The sequence below is a fragment of the Sorex araneus genome, chromosome 8 (genome assembly GCF_027595985.1).
Source record: "Sorex araneus isolate mSorAra2 chromosome 8, mSorAra2.pri, whole genome shotgun sequence".
In the NCBI taxonomy this organism is placed as follows: domain Eukaryota; kingdom Metazoa; phylum Chordata; class Mammalia; order Eulipotyphla; family Soricidae; genus Sorex; species Sorex araneus.
Genome location: NC_073309.1, coordinates 6,388,995 through 6,409,204, shown reverse-complemented (window position 1 = coordinate 6,409,204; position 20,210 = coordinate 6,388,995). Strand labels below are relative to the sequence as shown.

The following is a 20,210-nucleotide window of genomic DNA, read 5'->3' as shown; positions in this document are numbered from 1 at the left end:
ATTGTGAATGGGATTGCTTTTCTCAGGTCACTTTCTTCTCTCTCATTATTTGCATATAGGAAAGCCATGAACTTTTGGGTATTGATTCTATAGCCTGCAACTTTACTATACGAGTCTATTGTTTCTAGGAGTTTCTTGGTAGAGGTTTTAAGGTTCTCTAGGTATAGTATCATATCATCTGCGAATAGTGAGAGCTTGATTTCTTCCTTTCCTACCTGAATGCCCTTAATATCTTTTTTCTTGCCTAATCGCTATTGCAAGTACTTCCAGTACTATATAGAACAGAAGTGGAGAGAGTGGGCATCCTTGTCTCGTCCCTGTTCTCAGAGGGAAGGCTCTTAGTTTTTCCCCATTGAAGACAATGCTTGCCATAGGCTTGTGATAAATGGCTTTAACTATATTGAGGAAGGTCCCTTCTATAACCATTTTGGCGAGTGTTTTCATCATAAACGGGTGCTGGATCTTGTCAAATGCTTTCTCTGCATCTATTGATATGATTATATGGTTTTTATCTTTTCTTTTGTTGATATGATGGATTATGTTGATTGATTTCTGGATGTTAAACCATCCTTGCATCCCCGGGATGAATCCCACTTGGTCGTGGTGTATGATCTTTTTGATGAGTTGTTGAATTCTATTTGCTAATATTTTGTTGAGAATCTTTGCATCTGTGTTCATCAGGGATATTGGCCTGTAGTTTTCTTTTTTTGTGGTGTCTTTGTTTGCTTTTGGTATTAGGGAGATATGAGCTTCATAGAAACTGTTTGGGAGGGTTTCTGTTTCTTCAATTTCCTGGAAAAGCTTGAGAAGGACTGGTAAAAGGTCCTCTTTAAATGTTTGGAAGAACTCGCTAGTGAATCCATCTGGACCTGGGCTTTTGTTTTTGGGAAGACTTTTGATTACATTTCAATTTCCTTGATGTTAATTGGACTATTCAGGTACTCCAGGTCTTCTTGGTTCAGCCTTGGGAGATTATAGGAGTCGAGGAATTTATCCATTTCTTCTAGGTTCTCTTGTTTCATGGCATAGAGATTTTCAAAGTAGTCTCTGAAGATCTTTTGAATTTCATTGGTTTCTGTTGTGATGTCCCCCTTTTCATTTCTGATTCATCTTGTAAGGGTTCTCTCTCTTTCTTTGTGAGTCTTGCTAGTGGTTTATCAATCTTGTTTATTTTCTTGAAGAACCAGCTCTTGGTTTCATTGATCTTTCGAATTGTCTTTTGGGTTTCCATGTCGTTAATTTCTGCTCTAAGTTTTATTATCTCTTTCTTTCTGCCTGCTTTGGGCTCCTTTTGTTGGTCCTTTTCTAAGGTCTTGAGTTGTGAAGTCCAGTTATTTATGTGGGCCCTTTCTTCCTTCCTGAGATATGCTTGCAGAGCTATAAATTTTCCCCTTAAAACGGCTTTAGCTGCGTCCCACAGGTTCTGGTAGCTCGTGTCTTCATTCTCATTTGTTTCTAGGTACCTTTTGATTTCTTCCTTGATTTCCTTCCTAACCCACTCATTGTTCAATATCGAGCTATTTAATTTCCAGGTGTTTGATTTGGTTTTCTGCATCTGTCCACGATTAAGTTTTATATTCAGTGCATCATGGTCTGAAAAGATAGCTGGTACAATGTCTATCTTGTTGATTCTGTTGAGCTATGCTGTGTGGCCCAGCGCATGGTCTATTCTGGAAAATGTTCCATGTGCACTGGAAAAGAATGTGTATTCCTTTTTGGGGGATATAAAGCCCTATATAGATTTATTAGCCCTCTCTCTCTTCTATTTATTCCTTCAAAGCCAGTATTTCCTTGGTGAGTTTTAATCTTCTTGATCTGTCCAGAGGAGACAGTGCGGTGTTGAAGTCTCCAACTACTATTGTGTTGCTTGAGATGTCCTTCTTATGGTCTCTTAGCAGCTGTTGTAGGTATTTAGCTGGTCCCTCATTGGGTGAGTAGACATTTAGGAGTGTTATTTCTTCCTGATGTACACATCCCGTGATTAATAAAAAGTGGCCTTCACTATCCCTTCTAATCTTTTTCAACCTGAAGTCTATGTTGTCCGATACTAGTAAAGCCACCCCAGCTTTCTTGAGGGAGTTGTTTGCTTGCAGGATTGTTTTCCATCCTTTGACTTTGAGTCTGTGTTTGTTCTGGCTATTCAGATGTGTTTCTTGCAGGCAGCAGAATGTTGGGTTCAGTCTTTGAATCCATTTTGCCAGTCTGTGTCTCTTAATTGGTGAATTCAGACCATTGACATTAAGGGAGATTATTGTTATGGGATTTTGTGCCGTCTTTGTGCAAGGGTTTGTTGTGCTTGTAGGGGTTGTTCTTGTCTTACAATAGTCCCTTTAGTGCTTCTTTTAGGTTTGGTTTTGAGTCTATGAAGCTCCTGAGCTGTTGTTTATCCCCAAAATAGTGTATAATTCCTTCTAGTTTGAATGAGAGTTTAGCCGGATAAAGTATTCTTGGTGAAGCATTGATTTCATTGAGTTTTTTCACTATATCCCACCATTGCCTTCGAGCTTGGAGGGTTTCCTCTGATAGATCTGCTGTGAGTCTAAGGGGTGCTCCTTTGTATGCGATTTCCTTCTTGGACCTTGCTGCTTGCAGTATTGTGTCTCTCTGGATGACGTCCATCATTGTAACTATGATATGTCTTGGGGTTTTTCTGTTAGGATCTCTTTTAGCTGGCACTCTTCGGGCGCCTTGAATCTGGATGCCCACATTGTCCAGCTGTGGGCAGTTTTCCGCAATGATTTGTTTGACTGTGTCTTTTTTGTTGGGGTTGGTTCCCTGTGGTTCTGGTAGTCCAATGATTCTAATGTTGTTCCTCTTGAAATCATCCCCTAGGACTCTGATTCTGGCTAGAGCTATTTTGAGGTCTCTTGCCATGGTTTGTTGTTGCCTGTAGGCCTCTTGCAGCTCATCTTCAAGCATACTGATTCTGTCTTCGGCTGCAGTCATCCTATTGTTGAGGGCAGCCAGAGAGGTTTTGATTTCATTTACTGAATCCTTCATTTCTTTTTGAAGGTTTTTTTATTTCTGCTCTCATTTCTTCCCGTATTTTGTCGGCTGTCTGTTGTATTGTTTCTGCCAGGTTTTCCTTGAAGTTGTCCATCTTTGCATTGAGTTCATTGAACATGTTGAGGATTTCAACTCTGAATTCTTTATCAGAGAGGTTAAGTTTGTAGGAAACGCCCATTGAGGTTTCCGGACTCCTTTGATCGTCCTCTGCTTGCAATGGGGATTTTCGCTGTTTCTTCATGTTGTTGTGGTGGTATGAAAGAGGGCCCTTGAAGATGAGTATTCCTGTTTCCTTTTGTTGCGAAAAAGGATTGTGGATAGGCTCAGTTAATAGTGGTTGCCATTTTACTTGCCGGTTGTAGAACCTGGTCTCCTACTGAGATGTTTCCTTTAATCCTTATGTGAAGTCTTGTGTTTTATTGTCCTACTGCTTTCGAATAGCTAGGATGTTAGTCTTGGATAGGATGTCGAGGAAACTATCTGCCGCCGCGTTAGCGTTGGCCACGCCCACTTTTCTTAGGCCACGCCCCTGACGGTTAGGCCACGCCCCTTTCTCACAACCCGACAGTGGTCAACGGGCTGGGGTCGGACAGCTGTCCGGAGGGGAGGGAAGCCCGGGTTGCTCCGAGACTCCTTTCTTTAGGGATGATGGTTTCAGTCATTCCAAGGGACCCTGAAGAGAGTATATTCCAGTCGAGATATAAATGAGAGATATAAATGTGAGAGTTTGCCTGCTTGTGGTTTAAATTTCTCCTGATATTCAGTCACATGTTCCTATTTAATACAAAAATGGCCAGCATGTTTATTTACTTTTAAATTTTTATGCACCGAATATAGATGTACGCATATAATGTACACATATTGTTTGGGATGTATGTTTACACGTTTCACTTTAAAACCCGAAAACAATGGGGCCTCACTGCATGTTAATAAACTTGAAATTATTACAAGCAGAATTTAAGTGCTTCAGTTAATTTAAAAATAAAATGAAGGCTGTTTTTTTTAAGCAAATACTTTTTAAAGAATAAATACTTGTGCATACAAATTTTAGTTATTGATTCTTCCTAAATTTTGTTGTCATAATCTGGTGGATATGATTACTGCAGACATTTTATTTAGGCATTATGATTTAGTGGGATTTTAATGTTTAATTCCGAAGTGTGTTCGGAATCCTCTGGGCAATAACAATATATGCTACAGATCCATGAGGGGAAAAGAGAAAAGCTATTAGTGTTAAAAGTTGATGGTCATTTAAATTCTTCACACATCACTGGTAGAATAGATTTCTTAGTACTGGGAAGCACATTGTCTACTTGCATATTATGGATTTGTGATTAAATTAAAACTTCAAATTTCACTTAAAACTTGTACAATTAAATGCTTTAGCAAATCATCTTCGTGCATTAAGTAAATCTTTATAGTTTTTTCTGATGATCTTTGTAATGACCTTATCCTCGAACATTACATGGTATTGAGTTTTGAAATGGCAGTGAAGGAACATGTTCCTCAAAAATCAATTCAGAACTGATTTCCATTCATGCAGATGCACTCAGTTTTACACTGGTGGATATTCTTCCAAGTAGATTGGAGTTAGACTGAAGACCAGCTTTAATGCCGCCCAATTCAATTTCCTGCCCATGTTTCCAAGATTGTCTTAGAATATTCTTAAACAACATTGACTCTGTCAAATGAATTGTCCTTTTTCTCTAAAAATTTGAGCATAGCTATAATAAAGTCAGCACTCTTAATGACAAGCCAGAAATACAAATTTGAGAACTGATAATGAAAGAAACATTTACGGTGCACGAGACAGTAAAATGTGACACCTTTATTGACTATAAAGTCATTACTTAGACTTAAAGATTTATGAAGATATATGCCAATTTCTAATCCATATAGACTATTAAAGAGAAATGCAGGTCGATGCGTGGATTTACGCTTCCTTGGTGTTCCTATAAAGCCACCACCATCTGTCTTGTACAGAGCTGCAGTCACATCAGGACACCTCACTCTCAGATTTTTAATGATCTGTGACCCTGATGAGTCAATATCTTTTGATTATTTACTACTGTATGTAAATAACTTCAAAGTATATATTTTTATGTCGCAGACATTTTTGCTAAGCAGCACAATTGTTTACTAAATTAATGTGTTCTCTTTGCCAGGGAGAAAGGCACATGACCAACTCTAAATCAAGGTTTCCATGCAGCTTGCCACTTTCCCCAAAGTCCTTCGACTGCCCCTGGTTTCTACTGCTTAGTGAGTGGTATTGCTACTCCTCTCATCGGCCTCTCGGAGGAATCTGGGATACCCCAGACTCCACCCAAATCTGAATTCTCCATCATTTACATTTGACTTTCAGTAACTTCTATGAATTCCAATCCTCTTTATTATCTTTCCAATTATTTTCTTTCTCATCCTTGTCTGTTTTGCTCTAATAAATTTGTATCAGTCATCCCTGCCTCCCATCATGTTTCCTTTTATTTTATTCTTCATAATTTTAGGATAATCCTGGAAAATTTAGATCTGGTATTGCTAGTCATTCTCACTGCTTTCCATCTCTTCATTAGTCAAAACTCCTTAACCAATTTTCCTTAGGAGTCAGAAAAAAATATATTAAGATAAAAGAAGAAAAGTACTATTTAAATTTGGCTGATAAAAAGTGTAACTTGCCATCTTTTATCCTCGTTTATGAAATATTAAAACTTTATGTGATTAACTTTATGGATTACTAGTTTCTCAAATGATACATCTTGGGTGAAAATCCGTTGCCTTTTGTTCCTGGCACTAGGACTCATTTCTTCAACTCTTAGAACTCTAAACTGATAATAAAGAAGATGGAAACCAAAAAGTGAGTCTGAGGATAATTTAATGGAAAAAAGATAAACCTGGAGCTCTGCTAGGCTTTCCTGGATCCAGAAGGAAACATTCACAAAGATTTTATAGTTGATTCCCAACTGTGCAAGTACGTCTTCATTATCCTTTCTAGTCATCTCTGTTACATCATCGTAACAACTCAAATGTCAGAATATAAATGCTTAGCTATAAAAGTGGTGATAAAGTATTTTGATGTTTGTCCTTTGAAAGTATTTATCTTCTTGATATTTCAGAGAGAACAGAAAAATCTAGTCAAGCAAGGTCCTATAGGTGAGTCCATGTGATTTAAATAAAACCACACCTCTGCTTGCATGGTCCACAGAAAATTAGATGAGACGACTCAAGACCTTGCCCCGTGTTGAAGGAGAACCACTTTTACCTCTAGACAAAGGCAACTTTGATCTCAGACTGAGGCCATGAGCATTTGGGCATTTTGAGCACCAAAACTGTGATGGAAGGAATTTTATTGAAAACAAAAGTAGGGGCACATCCTATTATACTCTGTATACTATGTAGTGTACTACATTCAGGGCTTATTCTTGGCTTTGCACGTTTGCACTCAGGAATCACTCCTGGCAATGCTTAAGGAACCATATGGGGTGAGAGGGGGCCTAGAACCCAGGTCAGCTGCCTGCAAGTGAAGCATGCTACCATCTGTACTAACTTTCCAGCACCAGAAAACAATTTTTCCTCCCATTTGGGAGCCACATCCAGAAGTGCTCAGGGCTTACTCCTGGCTCTGAACTCAAGGGGTCAAATGGGTTGCCAGGGATTAAACCCTGGTTGGCTGCATGCAAGGCAAACACCCCATTTGCTATATTATTGCTTTGCCCCCAAACCCCAGAATACATTTGTTTTACAGGCAGCCATGACTAGAGGGACATCCTGCAGATGGGGACAGAGGAACCCTCCTTCCTTTGCTCTCTAAAGGAACAGCTGCTAGGCAGGAGCTAGGTGCCACTGAGAGCTCTGACAAGCTGATGAGCTCCACAAACCCCACTGGGAGATGCAGCAGACAGAGGCGGATGGAGAGTGACACGCGGAGGAGGCTGCCTGGGGGAGGGTGACATGGCGGGCCGCCTGTGCACAAAGGTCATGGTGACTCCCAAGAGGTGTGTGGGGGGGAGGGTGGGGGGTTCATGGCCTTGCCACATGAAGCCCAGAGGATGTGAGATGCTGCACACAGGCTAGGATCCTCGACACAAGGGCAACAGATGGGTGCTGACCCCCATGTATATAGGGAGATCAAATTTTTATTGCTCAAAAAAAAATTTAAGGGGGGGCTGGAGCGATAGCACAGAGGGTAGGGCATTTGCCTTACACACGCCGACCAGGGTTCAATTCCCAGCATCCCATATGGTCCCCTCAGCACTGCCAGGAGTAATTCCTGAGTGCAAAGTCATGAGCACCCCTGTACATCGCCAGGTGTGACCCAAAAGGCAAAAAAATAATTAATTAATACAACCCACATGGGATTGTTACCCATACTTTAAGAAATGAGGCTGTAGATAGGGGCTTCTTAAAGGATTCTGTTTGGGGGCCATACCTTGCTGTGTCAGGGGCTACTTGTAACTTGTTTTGCTCCAGGAGAGGTTTCTTAATCTTTTTACAGGGTGGACCCACCCCTTCCGCCTGCAAGAGAGGCAACTCCAGCGAGCAAGGCAGAAATGCCTCAGATTCATGATGGGGTTGATTCTGAATCACTGTTTGGTGGTTGTGCATTCAGAAAGCTTTTACTGTTGCCAAATTTCCTGCAATCCTCACGTTCAGTTCTGTGACCCCTGATGAGACTCTAACCCTGGGTACAGAGGCTGAGGTTTAAGCTCCAAGCCCTTTCCCACCTCATGGATTCACAAGGGTGCTGGGCAGTGTGCTAATAACAGAGGAAAAGTCGAATGTCAGACTTGGACTCCCAAAGAGAAAGGAGCACAGTCTTAAACCAGATTTGAATCAGACCCCCTCCCCCCAGTGCTCCTCAACTATGCTGGCATCCAGCGTCTCCCCTTCCCCTTGCCAAACCCCCATTCTAAGACATCAGCAACTTTTCCATCCCTGCCCTTCTTGCCCTGGGCATATTCCTAAATCTGCAGTAAACTAAATAAAATCATAACACCACCTGCTGAAAAAGATCAGCTATCAATGGCCAATTTGGGATCATTTCTAGAAATCACCAAAGTATGGAATTACTTCAGAGGTTGTAAACAAGCCTGATGGGCAGACAGAGCACTGGCGGCAGACAGCTACATATTTTCAAAGTAATATGACAGTCCAGAGAAAGAGGTCTCTTCAGAGTGCAAAGTCAGAGACATAGAATCCTATGAACTTTGGGAGAAGGATTCACAGTAGATGTAAGGCAGCAGAAAGGGGAGAGGAGGGCTGGAATTCAATGAGCTAGAGCCTGTTTCCCAAGCAGAGAACCAGTTCCTTTATCTTGGAACTGGACTCTCCGCAAGAGAAACAAAACCAAAGATAAACAAATGGGAATAGCTTAAACAACTAAGTTTCTAAGCAGGAAAAGGAACTATCATTAAAACAAAAATCATACTGAATACATGAATGGGAGAAAATCTATGTCCACTGTAATTCTTAAAAGACATGTATTTCCATGATACATCGACAACTATAAATGACAGAATATGAACAACTTGAGTAAAAATCATTGGGCAGATCTGAATATAAACTTCTTCACTGAAGACATTTAGATGGACAAGAAACATGTGAAAAGACCTTTGTCGCCTCTTTATTGGGAAAATGCCAATGAAGACGATAAGATATTGTCTCACTCCTAGTAGAATGGATATTATCCCCGAGAGAGAAAGTTTTGGAAAGGGTTCGAGAAGAGAAGCTTTGCATACCTGCTGGTGGGAATGCAAATTGGTGCACCTGTTCTATAACTTGTTGTATAGAGATTTCTTTAAAAACTTAAATACAAATTCCATATGATCCATATGATTCTACTATTGGAAAATTTCTGGATAATTATATTAACTGCTCAAAGAAGACACAACCATTGCTTTGAGGAAATAATACATACACCACCACATTCATGGAGAATTATTCACAATAGCCAAGAATTGGAAACAATCTGAGTTTCCAATTTGATGGATAAAGATGTTGTGTATATACACAATTGGATATCACTATTAAAAAAAGAATATGCTGCCATTTACTACGTGGATGAAACTAGACAATATTATGCTTAGTGCAATAAATCAGATGGAGAAGAATGAACACTATAATTTCATTCAAAAATTATATATTAATTGTATATAAATTGTATATGTTTATATGTCCAGAAAGGGGCTGGAGCAATAGCACAGCAGGTAGGATGTTCACCTTGCATGTGGCCGACCCGGGTTCGATTCCTCTGTCCCTCTCAGAGAGCCCGGCAAGCTACCGAGAGTGTCCTACCCGCACAGCAGAGCCTGGCAAACTACCTGTGGTGTATTCAATATGCCAAAAACAGTAACAAGTCTCACAATGGAGATGTTACTAGTGCCCACTAGAGCAAATCGATGAACAATAGGATGACAGTGCTACTGACAATGCTACAGTGCCATGTCCAGAAAGATAGTTCAAAGGGCTATAAGGCAGGAGACCTAGACTCTTTCTTGGAACTACATGATCTCCCACACTCTAGGCAGTGCCTTTAAGCAGTGCCTGGTTTGATAAAACAGATGGACAAAACATAAGCTAAATAATACAAGAACCACTCTAGACAAGAAGTGAGTGTGAATACCACTCCTGGGAATATACCCCAGAGAGGCAAAAAGGTATAGTAGAAATAACATCTGCATTTCTATGATCATTGCAGCACTATTTACAATAGTCAAAATCTGGAAAATATTGGAGTGCCCAAAAACAGATGACTGGTTAAAGAAACTTTGGTACATCTACACAATGGAATACTATGCAGCTGTTAGAAAAGATGAAGTCATGAAATTTGCCTATAAGTGGATCAACATGGAGAGTGTAATGTTGAGTGAAATGAGTCAGAAAGAAAGAGACAGACATAGATCGCACTCATATGTGGAACATAAAGTAGCAGAATGAGACACTAACACCCAAGAGTAGTAGAGATAAGGACCAGGAGGTCTGCCTCACAGATTGGAAACTAGCCTCACATGCTGGGAGAAAAGGCAGCAGAGACAGAGAAGGGAACACCTAGTAGAGAATGTTGGGAGGACCCACTCGGGTTGAAAGCCGCATACCAAAAGTGGACTATAGACCGAACATGATGGCCACTCAATACCTCTATTGCAAACTACAACATCCAACAGGAGAGAGAACAAAAGGGAATGCCCTGCCACAGAGGCAGGGTGGGGTGGTGGGGGCTGGGGTGGGGGTGGTGGGAGGGATACTGGGAACATTGGTGGAGGAGAATGGGCACTGGTTGAGGGATGTAAACCAAATGCAAGCATGAAAGTTCATAAGTTAAAAAAATAATAAAATGGTAAAAAAACTTAGTGTGATATGTATATATATAATATTATATATAGTAACCTTTCAGTATCTGTATTGCAAACCAAATGCCCAAAAAGAGAGAGAAAGGGAGAGGAAGAGAGAAAGAGAGAGAGAGAGGAGGAGATGGAGGAGGAGGAGGAAGGAGGAAAGAAGAAGGAAGAAGGAAGAAGAAGAAGGAGGAGGAAGAGGGAAGAAGGAGAAGGAGAAGAGGAGGAATGTCTGCCATGGGAGGGGGCGGAGGAGGCAGGGCAAAAGGACATTGGTGGTGGGAAATAAACACAGGTTAAGGGACAGGTGTTAAGCATTGTGTGATTGAAACCCAATCTTGAACAACTTTGTAACTATGTATCTCATTGTGATTCAATAAAAAAATAAAAATAAATGGCAGCAGAGGACTAGAGAGGTAGTACAGGGAAAGATGTGTGCCTTGTATGTAAAGAAAATAAAATATCCAAAAAACAAACTTTATCAAGAATAAAGTTTGAATTGTAAGAGCAAATGATAGCAGTTATCATTTGCTTAGTTAAAGTTAAAGAAGGATGAGGAGTGAGGGGGTTCAATTCAGGTAAAAGGGATTCACTGATGAAGGAAAAAACAGGACTCTCCGTGGCTAATATCATGCAGCATGTAGAGAGAAATGCTGATTTATAATTGCACAATTCAGAATCCTGGTTGTTAAATAACGAATGTTACTTCAATAAAAATAAAATATAAAGATCACCATTAAAAATGGAGAAATCTATTCTGAACTTGCAGGGAATAAGCATCAATTAAGTAGACTTGCAGTGTAAATCAGAGCCTCTCAACCTTGCCACTATTGACATTTAAAGAAAGATAAATCTTTGTCGTGGGGAACTGTCCTGCACATTATAGAATGTTTAGAAGCATCGTTAGCTTCTACTCACCAAATGTCAATAGCTCTTCTCCCGGTTTCTCCCAATCAACAAGTTTATACAGATGTTGCCATGTGTGCAGATTGTCCTGACAAAAATCACTGCTATAGAAGGAATATATGTATATGTTTAAGTATCAAATTTCTAAGCTACGTTTCAACAGATCAAGTACATATTCATTCTTTCCCCATAGTATGGAGCTGTTTCTTAGATTTCTTAGATTTCAAATAACAAAATAATATGGAGACAGTGGTATTCTCTGCTCGAGGAATAAACATTTTCTATTGCATCCTTGAGTAGGAAGATTTCAATAGCAAGGCTTGTTTTCTATTGTTTAGCCCTTCATGATAATCTGGAGGAAGCACAATATAAACATATTAACTGAACATTAAGGGCTAATGATTAAAATAGAAATAGAAATAGAAAATGAGTTATCCTTGAGGAATAAAGAGATGAAAAAGAGAGGACAAGTCTGGACAAGAAAAATCAAATACCTTGTACTTTTACTGTACTCATACATCTAATTGAACATTATATTTTTTTGCCATGGACCAGGAATTTCTAATAGCAAATATTAAACTCATATCATGTAATCTTCCTCCTAAGTCAATGAGTTTGATGATGCTATTGACAATTCCTTTTCTTCTCCCAGTTGTGGAAACAGAGACTCATAGAAGTGAAGTGACTTAAAGCAAATTTCCAAAGCCAGTGATGGCCAGATCCTAAGTGCGGGGCACGCTGTGCTCACAGAGGAGCGGGGCCAGGCGGCTGAGATCAGAGACTTCACAAAGACACCCTCGGAGTGCCCCAGGCTCCTACACTACACAGGGACAGGACCACAGACGCACCATCTTTCTTTGCCTACGAGGAAATCTTACTCTCCTTGTGCAAGGCCGGCGCATCAGCACCAGCCCACCCCAAAGCACGTCCACGGTACACAGAGGCACCACGGACAGGTCCAGATTCTCCACAGATCTTACACAGTGACGAAAACCACAAAAGAGGGCATCGTCCAGCTTAAATGCATTTGATGAACATCCTGCCTTCATTATAGCAACGCACTGCCCAATCTTTTAGACTCACCCAGACACGCATATTTTTATCTCAATTATTAATAATCCTCCTCTGTTCATCTGACGAACATTTCACAAAGAGGAAAGAACATTCATCTAATTATAGCCTAGTCTCCACAGCGTTGTGGAAGCAAAGACTGCTCCACGTTTAAGAAAATCAACTTTAGGCTTGAATAGTCAAGCTTAAGGAAGAAAAGAATAAACATTTTAAAATGTGCTATAGTCATTGTAGATAAACATTATAATTACTGGGGACTGGAAAGATAGTGCAGGGGTTAAGGCAATTGCCTTACATAGGGATGACCCCAGTTCAATCCCAGGGATCACATATGCAGTCCACCAAGCTCTGCCAGGAGTGACCCCTGAGCACAAGACCAGGAGTAAGCCCTGAGCAGTTGAGCAGTGTGTGGTGTTACAACCCCCCACCCCCGGTCCCTGCAACTCAATTACAGTTATAGTCATTGTTAGAGAAATGGAAGTGTATGAAGTTACCTTCTGATAGTGGATCTTGACTGTCTACGCTATGCGGTTACCAAATGTTAGAAGAATGAATAATAAACTGTACCCTACTGGTTATCTGGGACCAGTAACTGTTAGTGTGGCTGAGGTCTATTGCATTTTTTCTTTTGCTTTTTGGGTCACACCCAGCAATGCTCAGGGGTTAGTCCTGGCTTTGCACTCAGGAATTACTCCTGGCAGTGCTTGGGGGACCATATGGGATGCCGGGGATCGAACCCGGGTCGGCCGAGTGCAAGGCAAACGCCCTACCCGCTGTGCTATCGCTCCGGCCCCGGTCTATTGCATTTTAATCATTCATTTGCTCACTCGTTCATTCAACAAATGGTTGTCCTATTATGGACAGAACACTGTCTTAAATGTGGTAAGAGATATAGGCATGAAGATGAAGGGGTCAAATGCACATCTCAGAAAGCTTATCCATAAACTTTGGTCCTAGGCTACTTCACAAAATACAACATAATATAGTACCATGCCATGCTCAGAATATAATTAGGCCACAGAGTTCTAAATGTTCTTGCATTTCTGTACAATTGACACCTGCAGATAATCCCATTGGAAAAACTTAATGCTTCTAACTGAGACATAAAAGTCAACCCCAATTAAAGAGATCATTTGAATATTAAAATACTTTTTACATTCCTCTTTTTTACTGACTTGATTTCACATGTTAAAAATTTTAAAAATAAGTCCATGACACCTGTTAGTCTTTATTCATGCACTTTAGCATTTAGCACATGCTTTTAGCTCTCTCAAGGTAGTTGGAAAAACAAAATAATGCTCCGTACTAATGAATAACTGTTTCAAATAAAAGTTACTGCACTTTCAGAATTCCCAATGATCTCCCCTTTTATTTCAAAGAGAATATAGCATAATGAAAAATATTTATGCCCTTTTTTCAATATCAGCATTTTAGTCATTTGGGATGGGTCTTCATTAAGATAAGATGTTAATTTGTTCTGATTCAAAAATGAAGTAAAGCAAAATTGTGCAGCTCTCAGTGGAAAAGTTAATTTCAACACAACCAAACACGCGAATACTCTTAAAGTACTTTATAGAGGAGAGGGCAGAGCCAGTTAAAAAAAAAAAAAAAGGAAAGGAGGGAGGGAAATAGTAGGCACCGAGAGCGACCCACTTTCCAGGTTGCTTAAATGGGGATGTTGCTATAAGTCAAGCAGAAGCCCAGGTTGATTTGCCTACACTTACTGCTGGTAGCATTTAATATTGTCGAGTTTCCTTCTGAAAGTTCAACAGTTGACAATTCCAGCAGCAAGAGTGACAGAAATTGGGTCAGCATTTTTAAAAAACTCTTGATGATGTGCTTTCCTTTTCACTGCATTTCATTTGTTTGCTAGGGAGAATTCTATTTTATGTAAAAAGAACCATGCTGAGTCTTTTTTAGGGAAAGTGTGTAAGAATATTGTTTGTTCCCAGTCACAGTATGCTTTTTATAGGATAATATAAACTAGTCCTTCTGTCCATGAAGTGGAACAAGAGAAATAGCTTTAGTGCATAATTTATTTCGCTGGCACACTCTCGCCACACTGACTATCAGTGTTATCCCCTAGACACATGATTAGTTTCTTTAGATTTTTGTTTTACTTCGGATCATTAAGCAATTCAGTCAGCATTTTCCCTGGGCAACAGACTATCACGTGAGCATCTAAGCTCAGTTTATGTGAACATGTGAACATACAAATGATCTTTAGAAGGGCAATTCAAAAGTCAGATTTAAACATTGCTGAATGTCCTATTGGACAAATAGAAGCTTTTATTTAATTAGAGGGCCAGATGATCAGCTGTGTGTTTCTGTGGCAGTGTAGCATGGGAAGGATTCATCACAGCTAGCAGTACAATCTTTTGGGGAAGAATACATATTTTTTTAAATAGGAGCCCTTCCTGGGCTTACTTTCAATAATGTAAACCTGATGATTTGGGGGCAGAGCTTGTGGAGGTTCTGGGGTCACTGAGGCTACCACCAGTGATAGTTGGGGACCATGCAGTGCCAGGTAGCAGATCCAGAGCCTTGCATACCCTCGACTACTTGACCTACCCTCAGGGCACCTGAGAAATATATAATTGTGAATCACCCAAACCTTTTCAGATGGGCATTTCATTAAATCTGCCTCTTGATACTGAGTCCACAGTGATAAGAGTGTTAAGTCCTCTCTAGTCTGATTCTGGAAATGATCCACATATCAGTGTTTGAAACCAAGTTTTAAGACTGCTATGTTAGGGGCTGGAGCAATAGCACAGCGGGTAGGGCATTTGCCTTGCACTGCGGCCGACCCGGGTTCGATTCCCAGCATCCCATATGGTCCCCTGAGCACCGCCAGGGGTAATTCCTGAGTACAGAACCAGGAATGACCCCTGTGCATCGCCAGGTGTGACCCAAAAAGCAAAAAAAAAAAAAAAAAAAGACTGCTATGTTAACATGTACCAACAGATCTCTCAAATTCTGAGAACTTCAGAGGGACGCATAGAAATCCCGGGATGTAGCTCAGTGGTGGAGCATTTTTATGTGTAAGGTGCTACCTTCGAGCCCTGGTACTGAGAAAAGCAAACAATCTAAATTCAAAAGAAAAAGATTCAGTCAACCACAAACCAACAAAACCAGCAAACTCAGGGCCCAGAGGAATACTGCAGGAGCTTCGGGCACCTACCTGGCAAGCATATAGTCAGGACTCCAAATTCCTGGCACCCAACATCATGTGCCCACGCACAATCGGGGTAGCTCTCTGCCATCTGCAGTCCCTGATATTGCAAGTGACCGTCTTCCAGCTACTACGGCCAGGAATGCGCACACAGCACAAGCACCCTCAGCGAGCACCAAGACTGAGAAGGTGTGTGAGGAAGTGGGACCCCTGGAAAGCACGTCTGAGCACTGCCGAGATGCCAGGGAGCACCGTGACCCATAGCCTGGTGCATCTTCGAAGAGGGCTCACCCAGGTTAGCATGTGAGCGAGCACTGCAAGAGAGGGAAGCACAGCTTGGTGAGCACCAAAGCCTAATGTACAAATTTTGGGGAGACCCACAGCTAAATGTGGGAGCACCACAGCCAGGAGCCTGTGCAAGCCCCATGACTGCAACATCATTCCGATGACAACGAAAGGAAGAGGTGGATTGGCTAAAAATAAAGGGCTGCAGATGCTTTGCTAACTCATCCCATGGGCATTTATATTTTATTATTTAAAAATATATTTTTAATTGAGTCACAATGAGATACACAGCTACAAAGTTGTTCACAATTGGGTTTCAGTCATATAATGTCCCAATGCCTGCCCCTTCACCAGGGCACATTTCCCACCACCAATGTCCCCAGTATCCCTCCCATCCCATCCCCGCCTCTATGGCAGACACTTTTCCTTTCTCCCTCTCCCTCTCCCTCTCCCTCTCCCTCCCCCCCTCCCTCTCCCTCTCTCTTCCCCTCCTTCTCTCCCCTATGGTTTGCAATACAGATACTGAGAGGTTATCAGGTATATCCCATTACCTACTTTCAACGTTCAGTTCCTATCCAAAGTGATCATTTCCAACTATTGTCCTAACTGGCCTTTTCTCCTAACTGCCCTTCATCGCCCACACACTTGTGGCAAGTTCTAACCATTGACCAGTCCTCCTGGCCCCAATCCCCCTGGACTTGGATATTAGTCTCATACTATTGTTATTTATTTTTCAAAGGATGCTAGAGAAGAGCTGAAGAGAGCAACTGAGAGCCATCCAACATGCATGCTAGTAGGCTCTGTGCTGGGTGATTGGCAGAGGTGAGCACGGCGACACCAGCAAATATTCTTAAAAAGCATTTTTATCCCCACATTAAAGATGACGACAAAACTAGACCTAGATGATCCATAACAAAACTGGGAAGAAAAACACCAAGCAATTAGAAGATTAGAATTCAGACTTAAACTTGTCAACTGAAAAGTATTTCCCATTTCTGTAACGCCCCTCATTTGGTTAGAATAATGCAACGTACCTTTTTAAAAAACAAAACAACAACAACAAAATCCCACTCTTTCTAAAAAACCAAAAACAATCCAAATAGTCTCTAGAGCCTAGATAAAAAGGATTCTCTGTTCCTCACTAAGTACAATGGAGTGTATGGAATTCAGTTTTCTAACTTAATTGCCTATTCCCTAATTACTAGAAACCTGTTAGATTCTGAGTTATATATACCACAGGAAGTCATCAGATTCTAGGTGGAGGTTGTTCATTTGTTAACTATCCTGAGATCCTGCTATCTGTGGTGAATTGTGTCAGACTTGGAATATTCAAGTGACTCTAGTGACTCTGACCTTATAAATCTTTTCAAATATATTGTGATATTGTGTGACTTAAGTTCGGATCCCTCGCCTTGCATTACAATCAATCACAGAATCAGCAAAGCAAAAATAATGAGGTTTCCCCCCCCTCTTTTAATTAAAACTGGCCTAGACAGAAACCCGGTGAACAATTTTAGAATTGGGGGCCAAGAGTAGACTTTCTAAATATGGTGCCAGAGAGCTCAAGACCAGGAAGGGAAAAGATTGAGTGCTTTGACTTTGTGCCAGCTAAAAATATCTATGTGAGAACAGAACCACCATAAAAATTCTATGAAATGTGGAAAAATCAAGAAAGATATTTATACCTGCTAAGAGACAAATGAATTTTTAAAATGAGACAAAACAGGGCAGAGAACATGGAGCTATTTCAAAAGGTAAATTTGGGGCCAGAGAAATAGCTCAAGGGTCAAATGAGCATAACTAGTATGTGAGGGGCACCAAGTTTGATCCCTGGTGCCTGACGACCCAAGCCTTGCTGAGTGCAGCTAACCCCCCTCTGAGCAGTGCATCACGCCCAGGTCCCAGCATTGAGCTCTGGTCTGGGTGGGTTAAATATGATCGGGGCGGATGACCCCCAGCTTCCTCATCTCAGCTTGGGAGACTCCCACCAAAAATAAATAAACAAATAATGGATGGAAAATGCCATTAAACCCACTCCCCTTCATTAATAAGCCAGAACAGGTGAATGAAGCAAAGGACACGGATCTCTGTCCCGCAGATGCCATGTAGAGAAAAAGGTGGTATTCGACATGGCAGAGTAAGAGGAATAAATGCTTCCTGTAGGAAAGTAACTTTGAGGTCATTTTGAGGTCATTTCCTTTCTTCCTTGAAGTCCACCTCAGACAGTCACCTCTATAAGCAAGACATGTTTTGGGTAGTCCGTAAAATCTCAGATCCTGTTTGTGTCTGCGTGATCAGTTCTGAAAGAGGAGGAAGTTACACCACTCTTTGCAAACCAGCTCCCAACATTCATTTTCTGTGTCCCTAGAATATACATGTTGGCAGAGACAGGGGGATTATTAAATTATTATGTATAATTATGTAAATTTATACACACCTAAATATTTAAATAATCCAGGAGACCTTTCTCCTTTTTTTTTTTCTCCCCTCTCATCAGTAGCACAATTTTGTGGTCACAAAACTAATCTCAAACAAGGTCATGCAAATCAACATTGTTTAAAGCAATTGATTATAAACTTCTTTCAACACTGACATCTAACAACTTTTTAAGACTACGTTCGTGTCTTCTGTTCAACAGAAATCTTTGTTATTGAAGTTATCGTCATCGGCATCAGGCCACTATTCAAGGCATCTTGTCAAGGTATCTTTAGCTTCTTCCTTTCTGTTATGAAAAGCACAGCTCTGGTTATCACAGTCTGAGGTCATGCGGTTTGAAAAGCTACTCGCTATATTATGATCATTTCAGCCAGAAGGGGCAAAGCCTTCTTTTCAACGTATCTGCTACCCAATGCTCAAAGGTGCAATTAATTAGGAGAAGGGAAGAATGTAGAGGAATACTTTTCAAAGATAAATCTAATCATCAAGCAGTTCAGCATATCTTATCATTTTCCTATTTCTATAGCAACTGCCAAACTCATGCCTGCTGACAAATTTTGGTACAGAAGTTATCACAGAAGAGGAATTTAAGAAATCTTGCAGCACGTCATAAAGAATATCTGACATTTGCTGATGTGTTGTAATGTGTCAAAAAGCTTTGGCGATATCGCTGGACTTGGTGTTGTGAAACCTCTTACAGGGTTCCCACACATTACAGCTCCCAAGGAAACTGAGGGGAGACAGGACCCTTCCCTCATGGGTCCAGAGCTCATCCTAAATTTAGTCATCACAGAAGAACACACTTGAACTGAAAATGCATTTTCTGTTTCCCCTGTATAATTTAATATTGCATTCTTGGGTATTCAGGAGCAAAACCCTGGAATTGAGTATTTTTCTCATTTTCCATTGATTTAGGTTCCATCCATAGTGCCTCCTGCAGAAAAGCTAAATACAACCAGGTGACCACCTGTGTTCCATGCAGCCTCTGTCAAACCACCAAAGCATCTGACCTGGCTTAGGGCAACCAATTGACTAGATTCATGAGAGCGTGAGAGAGAGAGGGGAGGGGGGAGAGGAGAAAGATAGAGAGGAGAGAAGAGAAGAGAAGAGAAGAGAAGAGAAGAGAAGAGAAGAGAAGAGAAGAGAAGAGAAGAGAAGAGAAGAGAAGAGAAGAGAAGAGAAGAGAAGAGAAGAGAAGAGAAGAGAAGAGAAGAGAAGAGAAGAGAAGAGAAGAGAAGAGAAGAGAAGAGAAGAGAAGAGAAGAGAAGAGAGAGAAGAGAAGAGAAGAGAAGAGAAGAGGGGAGGGAGAGGGGGATGGGGAGGGGAGGGGGATGGGGAGGGGAGGGGAGGGGGATGGGGAGGGGAGGGGAGAGGAGAGGAGGGGAGGGGAGAGGAGAGGGGAGAGGAGAGGAGGAGAGGGGAGGGGAGGGGAGGGGAGGGGAGGGGAGTGGAGGGGAGGGGAGGAGGGGAGGGGAGAGGGACAGAGAGACAGAGAGAAGATCTTCAAAGATGCTTTAGAAGCAAAAAATGGATCCTATCTCCTTCACATCTAAGACTACGAGTGTGGTCCCTGTCACTTTCCTACTTTTTCCCTTTTCTGATTGTGGAATAGACAGAACTTTCCTACCAGTCTTTAAACCAAGTTCAGCTTCTTCCCAATTTAGCACTTTCTTTTTTCTCTCTGCCAAGAATCTATTCTTCCTAAACATTCATTCATGTGACTTACATTCAACACTGAGGTTTTGGCTGAAACTGTCTTTAATTTATCATCCTATCTTTATCCAAGTTAGCATTATCCTGCTCTCCTACCTTAACCAATCACCTGCTCTCCTCCTCCCCCCTCCCACCCTCTGTGCAGACATCACGGTTTAAACTTCTGGATCCAAAGATTCCTTTATTTAAATCTATCCTCTTGTACTCACAAACTATAAATAAGAAAACTTCTTATCCTCTCCTCTCCCTGGCTATGCTTTGGTTTCTGTTGCTTGCATACATGTGGTTATGAT

The 20,210-nt window shown here is 41.1% G+C and overlaps 1 pseudogene; it reads left to right on the top strand.

Moving 5' to 3' along the window:
• The window catches only part of LOC129406777 (rRNA-processing protein FCF1 homolog), a 64,776-nt pseudogene that overhangs the window by 40,377 nt on the left and 4,189 nt on the right, over nt 1-20,210 (top strand).